This window comes from Thunnus thynnus, chromosome 6, assembly GCF_963924715.1.
Source record: "Thunnus thynnus chromosome 6, fThuThy2.1, whole genome shotgun sequence".
Lineage (NCBI taxonomy): Eukaryota > Metazoa > Chordata > Actinopteri > Scombriformes > Scombridae > Thunnus > Thunnus thynnus.
In genome coordinates, this window is record NC_089522.1 from 20432555 (window position 1) to 20445727 (window position 13173).

Here is a 13173-nt window from a genome sequence, read left to right on the forward strand (position 1 = left end):
AAATTCCACATAAATGTCTTGTTTACTATGTATAAACACATCCAGCAGGAATCCACCAACACTCTCTACACACAAACATACACATAATAAATCTGACATTGTGGTTGCTGTGGCAGCAAAAGATAGCTTATATCTGCTTGGGGGTCGTGAAGACTGACTGAGTAACAGTGGTCTCGCCAAAGAACATACTATCATCATTCCCTTTGATGTGCTGCCATAAAACATTTGGCAATGCTTCCTGTAAATGCAGCTGTGAGCTGGAAACAGTGTGTGGAATGAAGATATTTAAAAAAAAAAACATTTTTTGGTCAGTTTACCTGCATTATAGACAACTTGGTATCATGACACAGTGGTGTGAAAGGGACATATGTACATTTTTTAAAAATAATAGATGCAAGAGGTCACAATATAAATCGGGATTGTGATTGGCAGTCCATTGGCACATTGGCACTGAAGGCAAGAGAATAATTTCCTTTTGTTAGAGTAAGCCATTATTGTGATTTGTCTATATGAGTAAAGTTGAAAGGCAACCATTTAATGGCAATGGCCTTTTTTCTTTTCTTTTTTTTTAAACAAAGACTAATCACTTCATTTGGATAGAACTGCATTTTAATGAGGAAGATTCACAAAATAACATCCCTCATTTTGTGAATAATACTTTAATTTGTGATATGATGATAAACTGATGTGTGAGAAAGTGTGTAATTGGTGAATTTAAATGTGCTATAAACGAGGCAAATTATAGCTGTATTTCTGTGTATGTGATACTGTGTGTATTGCTGTGCAAGCATATTGCGCTCTGCATGTTTCTGCATGTTTGTCCATTCATGTGTGTGCCAGTTTGCATGGATGCATGACTCCATTTAATCTGTTTATTCAGTGCATATGACACGGCATGGAGAGGAGAACCACTGGACAATCTGTCCTATCTGTCACAGCAGATGTCCACAATGTGATAATTAATGTAGATTTGAGTGTAGGTGGAGCTGCATGGGAGCGGCAGAAGCAGTCTCTAGGAAAAGTGCTAAGAATTACAAGATGAAATATCCCGACAAATAACATCATGTTCCATTTGCGGTCCACTTATTGAAAGAGAGCTGCTGTTTGCAAGAACTAGACACAGTGAAGAGATACGCGGAGATGACAGGGTTATTGATATACTTTCATGCATCACCTACAAATACACACCTACGCACACACAAAGAAACACAGACACATCATTCATACTGCCTGAGCTGCATTGTGAGTCAATTTTAGCTCATTATATTCGACAAAACAGTGTGGGCAAAGAAAAATCACAAAATAGGACACGGACATCATCATTTTTCACTATTACACGCACAAACTCAATTACCATCGCTTAGTTGGAGGCAGTCAACATGCACAAAGCCTGATTTTGTACGTAGAAGAAAGTCCTGAGAGGATTAATGATTTATTTAGTGCTGATTATTATTATTCTGAAACAAAGAGAGGTGTCCTTGTGAAAGGACAGCAGTAAATTGCTATTAGGGCCTTCTTTTAGGAATGGCAGACCAGAGTTGTTTTGGGCAACAGATGCTCAAATGGAATTTTATTGATCCTGAGCTTAGTGCACCAACAAAGTTTTGAATAAACACAAGTCCGTTAATTAGTCTACTGCAGAACCTGAGACACTGCACAAAGGGAGGGAAATGATTTTGTGTTTTGAATACTAATGCATTGACAAATGTGACACATGTGCATTGTGGGTCAATTGTATTGGATATGATTCATTAGGCTAATTGCCGTGTAAAGAGAAGGAGTCCCCCCACTCCTCTCCTTAAGCAGTAAGGTCACCTTGAGTCTGTGGGAAAAGACTATTGCAAAGACTTATACAGATGCACACACAACAAATGTAAACTCAATTTCTTTAGCTCAACAGTATGTGCTTTATGTTTCACTTTATATCACAGCATCCCCTGCTGCTGTTTCCCCTTGTAAGCATTCAGTTTTACTCAGTGTGGGACAAGAGAGGGGAGCAAGTGACTGACACTCACACTGGTTTAGTTAGAGGGTTTTCATATTTTTCACATTAAATGTCTGACAGCTAACATGATCCAAGGTAGAGTTGATTTGTTTCCCTGATGGCTGAGCAGATAAATTAGATTATTGACTGAGGCTGTTCTCCTGACCTGTTGTTTGAATGAGGCTGGAGAGGAGAGGAGAGGAGAGGAGAGGAGAGGAGAGGAGAAGAGAGAAGAGGAGAGGAGAGGAGAGAAGAGGAGACGAGAGGAGACGAGAGAAGACGAGAGGAAACTCTCATACTACCTGAGTTTTGACGGTTTTGATGGATGGAAAACCAAGATACATATAGTTGAAGAGATAGGAAGAGATGAGAGGGGTTTAAAAGTAATAGGGAGGGACTGACAGAGAGAATGAGCATTCTATCATAAGAAGTATGAAGCTTGAATAAACCTGGCCTCTCTCCAATCAGAGTCATTCCCAGGGACCTGACACAAAGACTTCTTTTTTATATAAAGATGAAGTGAATGTAACACTGTTTTCTTGTCTGCCTTTTCGTGCCAGAGAATCTGTCTTTGTATTGTCTTAAATCAGCCAATGTGCAATGCATTTTCTGAAGTTTGTTCACATTTTTAGTGCTCTCTGTTCAGAGAATTGTTCCCATGTGAAGATAATAACAGACATTGTGAGGAAGACGATACAATGAGACTGAGAGAGTTGATTACTTTAATGTTCTGCTCTGCTATCAGTCACCAGAAACATCAGTGGCTGTGAATAACAGCAGAGAGGATTACAACAAAATTATGTTTCAGTCAGAAAATAAATATTCAGATATTTTTTCTGGAGGCATTTACATAAGTATACATTTTAGGTATCCAGAAGTAGTATAAATATAAAAAGCTACATTTTTTGTACAGTATATTTGTGGGTACCTTTGGCTACCAAGATTGCTCTCTTTTTAAAAATGCATTACTGTGTATTTATTACTTTTGAATTGTCTTTGTTAATTTCAAACAATTTCTAAGAAAAAACAGTTAAGCATAGTATGAGTGAGCAAGAAAAGTCCAATCTGCAGAAACTCAAACTTTACCAAGTGAAAAAAGTGGAAAGATAAATCACTCATAGTGAAGCAATCATGCTCAAAAAGGACCATCTCTGGGGGAAGACAAGAGTGACCACCAGGGTAAAGGGCACTGACTTTCAAAGATGAGACTCGAGATCAGAAGGGATGATAAGTGATGCTGCAAATCTTGCCTCTTCCTTTTTTTTTTTCTTCTTCTTCTTTTCTCTTTGACTTGCAGGGTTTGCTATTTTCATTAGCCGTGGTCTTCACAGTGTGTCTTTATTTAACATTGGGCCGATGGCTACTGTTAATGAGCAAAAACCACAAGAAATGTGTGTTACCACTTTACCAAAAGTACTGAACTATCCCTCAGCCTTTATATGAGTTTGTCATTGGTCGGTGTGAGAAGAAGTTATTACGATTTAGTGATAGAGAGCAATGTCTGACAAGTAAGTCCAAAATCTCCCATAGTTTAATTGCGTTGAGATTTGGTGACTGCAAAGCTCATATCCAAAAGTATATGATTTACATAACTTTCATCAAACCATTTGGTGACCCATCATTCCCTGTAGATGGGGGTATTGTTAACCTGGAAGAGACCACTCTCATTTGGATGGAAAGGTTTTATTATTAGATAGAGATGATTACTCACAACAAATTTGTATTGATTTGCTGTGACCTCTGTGGAGACAAGTGGACCCAAACCATGCCAGGAAAATGCCCCCTATGAGTCTCTTGGCACACGTTCACACATCCACTAATCCAGAATATTGTGAAAGATGGTTTTTGTGGAGACTGATTTTTGCACCACTGAACTCTCAAATGTGCACTCGTGCTCTCGCTTAGATCTTCTCGGTCAGAAACTGAGGTCAGCATGGCCTGCACAACATTTTTCACATGTCACAGAGCATAGGATGTCAATGCCTTTACTTTACTATGCAATACCCTGTATGGAGGCATCTGTATGTATTTTCATGGAAGACATTTTGACATGTCACAGTGGGAAAAGCACAGGTGTAAATAACATTAATGGTGGCTGAACTACATTTAGCTGCTTCGGTTTCAGGGTCCTAGTATTGTGCTGTTGCACGGAGCGAAGCAGGTGACCCAAACTCTGAGACTGATAAACTGACATGAGACTGCAGGCAACAGGAACTTGAAGTACAAATCTTTATTGAGGTCTGAGAGCAGGCAGAGTAGAGTAGAGTAGAACTGAACTGAACAGAACTGAACAAAGAATCCAATAAGGACTGAAGGGAAAACCAGGACTAAAATACAAACTGAACTAATGAGGGAATGTGGTACAGGTGACTAGAAAGAGAACAGGCAAGGGGCTGATTGGCTAGGGAAAACACTAGGAGCAGGGAAGGACTAACAAGGCTGATACAGGCCAGGTGTGAAGGGAAAAGCAAGATGAGGAGGAGCACATGAACACAGGAGGGAAACACAGCAAAACAGAAAACCAAAAACCCAGAAAACACAATGGGTGTGTTCCAGTATGCCAGAAAAAGACTGAAAGTAGCCTGAATAAACTCGCTCTACTAAAAAGCAAACACATCCATTAACACACCAGAGAGAGAGGCAAAACAGTCTATTGATAGTTTGCGTGTGGGAATCAGACACTTAAAGGGAGTGTGTAAGGGAAAACGTGATTGTCAGCACAGGAGTGAGGTTTCTGAACCAAGAGTCTCTTAAACTCAGAGAGAGAGAGAGAGAGAAGGGGAGATGGGTGAGGAAGCACAGGTGAGGGGAATGAGGTGATTGCAGTGATAGCAAGGTCTGGGGAGAGATCTGAGGGCATCTGGTGAACTGGTGGAGAATGGCAGGTCTGGGGCGTAGGAACAGCGAACACGGCCAAGGAGAAGTGATGCGGAGAGCTGGGGATGGGAGTGTGTGGCTGCAAAGAGGGACTGAGGAGCAGATTGTGACACGAGCACTTTGGCTTGCTGTCACACTGTCATTGCTTACATGGGACACTTGAATATAACAGAGCCACAGTGATTTTCCTACAATGACAAGTCAAGATGTCCGTGAAGGCCTGTTTATTCAGTTTTTTTCCCGTAATTGGTCCCTGTCTGTATAGATATTCATTAAGAAGATAAGGTCAGCTTTCCCATCCTTGTCTTCCTCTCTGTCATTCCTTTTTTCTCACACATAAACTCACACCCAGAGAGTTTGGTTTTGCGCTACAGCATCAAAGGAATCAATGACATTCAGCCAGAGGCTGAGGATGACATTCTTCCTTGTTCAGTTTAGCAAGACTTTGCTTTACAGGGGAGGAAGCAGGAGATAATGTTAAGAAAAGATAAGAAGAAGATAGATATATATATAGATAGATTTATCTGTGTGTGCGTGTTTGTGTTTGCTTGAGAAGCTGTCTGTTACACTGTGGTTATTTGCATAAGACTGAGGTCACTGTCAGAGAGTGAGCGGAATAAGAATCGCCCTCCTGTCTCATCCCTCCCTCCTTGCACATATGTGCAAACATCCACACAGGAGCATGCAGTACACACACACACACACACACACACAGATACACACATACAGGGTGCAGAGCAGGAGACACAAGGTGATGATCAGGGAGAGGCAAAGGGAATATATCTCTCAGATAGGTTCTGTCATCTTTTGCTCCACATGCTGAATAAAAAAGAGAGGACACTGCTTTTTTTTTTTTTTAAAGGAGGCCTCTGCAATATATGCACCAAATTACGAAAACTCCCCCAGGTCTCTGATTAAGAAAACAGCTCAGGGCCACAACTTAACACTATAAAGTGGATTCCTCTCTATCATCTGCACTCATCTCACTGGAGTAAATAGCTTCCTGTGGGAATTCATTAGATTGCTTTCACTTCCACCTGAAAGAGCCCTCCCTTTCAGATCAGATTAAGTACGAGCAGAAGAGAACTCTTATGTTCTATTGAAATCCAACTTCTTTGAATCTTCTCTGTTTTCTTCTTCTGAGCATTTAGATGCACCCAAGGTTAGTCCACTCTCTCCTCATGCTCTTTTCTTTCTATTTTTCTGTTCTATTTGGCAGCAATATTTCTCACTGCCAACTCAGGGACAGCCATTCACCATGACACCAGCTTTGGCAAGGCTGATGCCACACTCCAGTATCAATAGCTTCTCTGTGTCTCTTGAGGAAGTGCTCTCTCTCGCTCTCTCTTGTGGGCTCTCTTTGAAGAAAGCTCTAGCAGAAGCTCATTTTTCTTAATGTTATCAGCCACAATCTGGCTGTTTGCAGCACAAACATACTGTTGTTCTGTGTTACAGCTGTTTTCCAAAATGTAGAACAGCTTAAGTTGTGTGTGTGTGTGTGTTGTTTGAACCGAATGTATGTGCATGCATTTGTGTTGCACTGTCACAGCAAATAATAAACTTGTCTTGGCATGACAAGGACAGGCCATATGTGATGGCATGACACTAATAGTAGACGCTAAAAGTTTAATGGCATCATCTGTTAGTTATAGGATGCAATGTATATGCTTGTAACACTCGCTGAGTAACAATCACTCTTCCCCTCCACAACCGCTTATCATACAGAAAAGATGCTTTAACCAAACTATCAGTGGAAACTCCTGACACACAGTGCAAAGAATGAATATCCACAGAGAAAAGAATGAATAAAAACAGAAACATTTTCCATTCCCCTGAGCTCCTGTTCCCTCAGGTTTATCTGCACTGTATGTACCACATAACGCTGTACAAACATTTCTCTCCACGAGAGTTGCTCATGTTTTAGCTGCTGTGTCTCTGCCACCTGACGCCCCATGGACTGATGCTCAGCAAGTCATACCCCTTGATCTCTGCAGGTCCCGGTCTATTCATTATTCACTGCACTGACCAACCTCTGAATTAAAGATACAAGCTTTGGCTGCTCAATTTTTTACAGGACAAAATGTCCTTACAGGCACACAGTAGCACACTTCTAAATTAAGCTCTGTCTCTGAGAGTGAGTGTGTGCAAATGTGTGTGTTTCACCATGTGTTTGGATGTGTGTTTGATAAAGAGAAAGACAGTTGGTGCAGCTATGAATCTGTATGAGTGTTTGTTTGTATAAGTGAGTGTGTACTGCTTTTACTCCAAGTCAGTTCTGGTGAAGCCCTGATGGACCAGCTGTAGTTCTTTGTTCTTTGTTATTCACCCTTTGATGATCCAGTTCCCAGGCTTTGGGAAGGGCCCTCATCTTCTCACACAGACTGATGGACTTTCTTGAAGTCTTTCAGGGACATATCTTTTCACTGTTCTACAAAACAGCACTGGCACTCAGCAGTCTGCATGCATCTGAATGCCAGCAGAATCAATTAGCTGAGTATGTGGAGAGATTACATTGGCAAAGACACGTTCAGAACTTGCTCCCAAATTCTTGTCTTTGAAATGAAACTCGGCTGTTTGACAGGAAAATAGTGGCTGACGTGGGTGTCTACTGGGGTACGGCTGTTTTTAAGCTTTTCTGTAGGCATCCAGCAGATCTCCTCCTTGTCTCTGCTTCTTGGTTTGTGCAGACACCATGTGTTTGTATAGATGGTTTAGCCCACGCATACTCTTGACTTACTGTTTCAGTGAAGCTCAGCGTCATAAAGGGGCACTCCACCAATTATGCAAAAAAGGTCAGTTGATTCATCATAGAGACCTGGATAATATCTTCTGTAGTTCTGTAGGGATGATCTCCCTAGATGACATCATCAGGTTGTCTGGGGTTGAGCTTGACAGAAAACTAGCTTTACAAAATGGGTTTTGGAGCTTGAAAGATGAGGGGATAATAGAAATAACTTAAAGGCAGGAAAACTAATGGATGATGCTTTTATGGTAATTTTAAGATCCAGCATTTTTGAAGGTTAAATCATACAAGAGGCTACAAGTCAAAATATCTCAGCCTCTGCTACTTCAATTTCAACCAACGGGAAACATCTTAAACAACTATCTTTAAGTCTCAATGAAAGTAAACACAGAAAGCCATGTAGCACAGCTGATCCACATTGTCAACTTGCCGGATGACTTACTTGCTGTACTCATGAATGCATGCTGGTTTGTTTATGTTAGTCTGATACGGTGGCTGACTTTTAATTTAGCTTGTACTGGCTCTCAGTTCAGACAAAGAGGGATGGAGAGCACACAAAAACTGTAGGTCAACAAACTATTAATGAAATTAAACTATTTACAAAAACAAATAAGAATAAAGTGTAATGAAATCAGTAAAATCAGTGATGAAAGTGGGTGCATGGATGAGTGGAAGGTTAGATGCTGAAAGAAATGACAAGTCAAACTTGAATGTGCATATCCTGATTGCTGCTAGCCGATTAGAGCTGCAACAACTTTCTTTTAATATTGCAGCGCTGCTTATGGGTGAAGTTATAAAGATGTGACATGTGCATCAGTACACAGTGAGTAACGTGCACATCTATCTTCATCATGGGTTGAATTGTTTTTATGTTGATCAGAGAGAAAACCACCTGACTCCTCTGACACACATCTTTAAAAAGACACACAATAGCCTCCATCATGTAAATTGTCCCGACAAAAGGTTTCCGGGACAATTTCCACACCACTGCAATACATGCTGGGAAGCATATTCATATAAGCCAATACTGTTTCTAAACAACTTAATTTGAAAAGAGGAGACAAGATGACAAGGAGTGGGGTTTGTGTGTGTGTGTTTGTGCATGCCAGTATGTAGTGTGTCTTTCTATGTATTGTTTTGGTGTGTGTATGTGTTTGAATGTACTAACAGTTAAAAGGAAGAGAGAGGAACTCAATCAGCTGATTGGAACCAGCTGTGTGTGTCTGTGACTTTATTTCCTTAAAGGGAGCAGTGTTGCCAAGACCGGGGATTGAACCCACAACCTTGTAATCTTGAAGATTATACGGTTGTGGAAGCAGACCATGAGAACAGTGAGAAAAGTACTTAAACCACTGAGCCAGCAGACTAACCCTGATGTGTGAAGAAAAAGTTCCCATTTTGTTGAGGAGAAATTGATTTGCCTAAAACTAAAGCTTGTAGCCCAGAGATTTGTACATCATTAGTGGCAGTTCATTAGTGGATGAAAATGTATAATGTATGTACACAGTGTTTGAAGGAAGAGAGAATCTGTAAGTTTAAGACACTAGAGAGACCACCTGCAGTTTGTATTACAGTCAATCAGATCCAGACAGCGTGAGCCCTACCAATTAATGTTTAGATCTCAAACACTATAACCCCTATGAGAAATATATTTACATTTTGAGAGAGAGTCTAAAGAGGTTACCACAAGAGGCTTGTGGTAACATTTTGAAGTATGAAATGTGCTTAGAGAGTTAAAACTGTGGGAGTGAGATGTGTTTACAGTTTTTTTTTTTTTTTCTGGTCTAAAAATATCTTTGCTCTCCCCTGTGTCTGATGATGTCACACACTGATGAGATCTGAAAACTGCTCCAAAAGCCCTCACTTTGAACTTCAATTGCTCCAAAAGTACAAAAGGTGTCATAAGTAATCAGATTACACCCACAGTTAATAAAACATCTATCTGTCTATCCAGTCGTCCATAAGCCTGCAGACTGTAAGTATGTTTTCACTGATTTACAGAGAAAATCCTCTTTTGATTCTGCTTTTATTCAGCTGCAGCCTCACTAATCCTTTACTAACCCTCACCAGACTCCATAGAAATATTTCACCTTTTTAGAGTTCAGTGTATCAACACTGCTGCAGGACTCGTGTCATGCTATGTAGAGATTTCACTCACCAGCACAGCCAATGAAATTACTATAGTTTACTATAGAGTTTCACAGCGAGCAGCATTGATGTCTCCACAGTGGTTTAAAGTGACAGTTTGACCTTTGACCAGAACATTCAAACACTTTTCTGGAGTTTTAAAAGTTAAAAAAAGAAAATCATACAAAAGTAATTTATTTTTGTTTTCAGGTTCATTCTGAAGCCCGAAGACACCCCTGATTATTATCATTATTAACAATAAATGAACACTGTACCTGCTGAGAGGAGATAAAACATCTTATTATTGATATTATTGATAAGAAGTGAACATTAACAGCTGAGAGGAGATAAAACATGAGCCATCGGTGTTAGAAAATATTTTGTATTAATTTTAAGATTATAAAAATGTTTGACTGAAGAAAGATGGGCTTTGCCGGCCCGCTGGACGAGGTGAGTTTACTAATCAGCAGCTGCTGAGTAACCTCTGCTATGTTATCTGAATACTGTTGGTGTACTTGGATTACTGTGGGGATACTTATGTAACTGATCAGTGTAGGTGTAATCAAATTACCATGGGCGTATTCTGATTACTTGTGTGATCTGATTACTGTGAGTGTGATCAGATTACTGTGGGTGTCATTGGATTACTTATTTAATCTGATGTATCCTCATTACATGGCCAGTTCCCTGAACATACCAAGTGATAAGTTCTCCATCCCCAAATGACAGGGTACCATAGAGCCCAATGTGTCACTACATGTGCTGAGACTAAACCAATGTAAGAATATACAAATAGACCCCTCATCCAGCATAGTTTACAAGTAGTTTACAAGTGACAACTCCTGTCGTCCCCCGTTGATATTCACTGTATTTTTCAGGACCTATGTCATATCATGATCTTTTCATATAGCAAAAAAATTGACCTGGGGACATGAAAATCGTGCGATTTTCACGGACCAGCAAGCCAGCGCCTTGAATTGTTGTTGTTGTTGTTGAGGAAATATAGAAAAAAGGAAGAAAACAAAAACATAAAAACAAAGAAACAAAAGGAATAGGACACACACAAATGCATACACAGTCCCTCAGGCTGTCTTTCACACTAACCTTGCATCATTTCAAAGGGCCCAGTGGAGCGTGCTGGCGCGACTCTGCTCTCAGGCTCTACTGACTGAGGAAACTGCCGTTCTGAGATGGACAACATGGACAACATGGACAACATACAACAGTAGGTTTGAAAGACAGAGAGCAGAATTTCATGATATTTAAAGAGCAGCACTAAGTCTGATTGGCTAGAGGAATGCAGCTAGAAAGATCATTGGTCAGGTGTGGTGATGTTAGAATTGAGAATGAAGGGATTTTGACAGCGCGGGAAAGCGGAAGTGATGGAGAAATAGAACAGATGGAAGCAGCAATGTCCACCCATGATATTTAGGCAGAGTTTGATGATAGAGATCTTCCTTATTGAACTTGTGCAAAAGCCTCATTTCAATAAGGAGAGATCAACTAAAAGTGAATAACAATGTTTATTGTGATAAACAACACAGAGATTTTGGAGATTAGACTTAGTTGATGTGAGGCATCTTCATAAGTGTAGGCCATTAAGATAGGACAGGATACCCAAAAATAAATGAGAGCATTCTTACCATCCTGAAGATGATTCAATTCTGAGAGGAGATGAGGAGAACATAATGAAACAACATACCAGACAATTACACAGTAAACATAATTAGCGATAGGAGTGATTCATTCACCAACAATTGTTGGGAATTAAGATGGAAAAGAGGGGAGAGATAGAAATTCTGTGAAGGAGGATAAAGGCCATCGGAGGCTAGAAGCACTTGCCTTATGAATAAACCAGGATTTAGTCATGGGATAACTATCAGGCATTAAAAAGAGAAGAGGTGATGGGTCAGAATTTTCTGAGCTTTAAAAATGTTAACATGAAATTATAAGGAGAGAAAGGGGAGTCAGTGTGAGCCATAATAATAGAACAAGCACCTTTTACTGTAAACTGCAATATGTACAACACACTACTCGACACACTGTTATATAACTGACTACAGTGAGTTTTGTTACTTTTTAAAATATTTTTCACCCAAACTTTGTGACTTGATATAATTACTCATTGACAGTATTTACAACAGTGAGTAAACAGCCGTTTAAATTGTGATTTAAAATGTTAAGACAAATGACACAACGTCAAGGTGTTTCTTTCAAATCACTTTATTAACATTTTAAATGAAGATGCTAAACATTTGTACATAAATTAGATTAGTAATAGAACAAACAAAGAATGGAGCTCATTCAGGTAATTAAACTTAAATTTCAGTCATTTAAAAAGTAAATACTGAAACAAGTAGTGTATTCAGTCTGAACATTGTACACAAATAAAGACATAAAAAATATTAACATGCTCCTCTAATGCAAGCTGTAACTGTCCAAGTTAAGTGTGTAATTATATGGGTTTGTAGTGAGTGAGCGAGTGAATGACTGACAAAGTGACTGAGTGAATGACAGTCACTATGAGTGTATGACTGAGTGAGTGGGTCAGTGAATATCAGTGAGTGAGTGACCAAGAATAACTCAGCGAGTAGCAAGTGTGACTGAAAAGTGTGGCTAAGAGACTGATTGTGTGAGAGGGTTCATTGACTTATATGAAGTCCCACTCAAAAGTCCTTTAATTTCTTTAGTAGACTCAGAACACAAGGGTTGGCTGATGTCATCTTTTTCTGTGTGACTTTCTGCCTCCTGTGACATGACTTTCTCCCGTCCTGCCGGGGTGCCTCTTTCACAGTTTATCCTTATGAACCTCCTGAAAAACAAAAAAGTGTGTTCAGAGAGGGTGTGAACAAATGTTTAATGTATTAAGATAATAGTAATAATACTTTATTTATATAGGACGTCCATTCTTAGGCTAAGGACTAAGTTAGGGATATTGCTGTAAATCGCTGATGTGTTTCATGTAGGTCATTATAACACTAAATCCACTAGTACTTAGTGGGAGAAAGAAAACAATTTCACCAGTTACAAAGTGGTTCACGTTGCTACACAGACAGCAATGGGACATCATTTAAATAAAATTAAGACATTTCAGTGTCATTTGATGAAGCCCAAGGTAATTTGTTTTGTCCGACCAAAAGTCCGAAAGATATTCACTTCACAATGATATAAAATAGAGAAAAACAGCAAATCTGCATTTTTGAGAAGCTGGAACCAACACGTTGTTCATTATTGGTTATCAAAATATAATTGCTGATTAATTTTCTTTTTACCAGTTTAAAGATTAACTGACTAAACAATGTAGCTTTACTTCAAACCCTGCCCATGTTACATTTTTGATGTTTTTACTTGGCTGTTGTTCTGTAGCCTAATCAAAAGTTCATATTCATGTATTTTGTACACATGTAGGACTAAAGAGGACTAAATCACCCAACTCACCAGA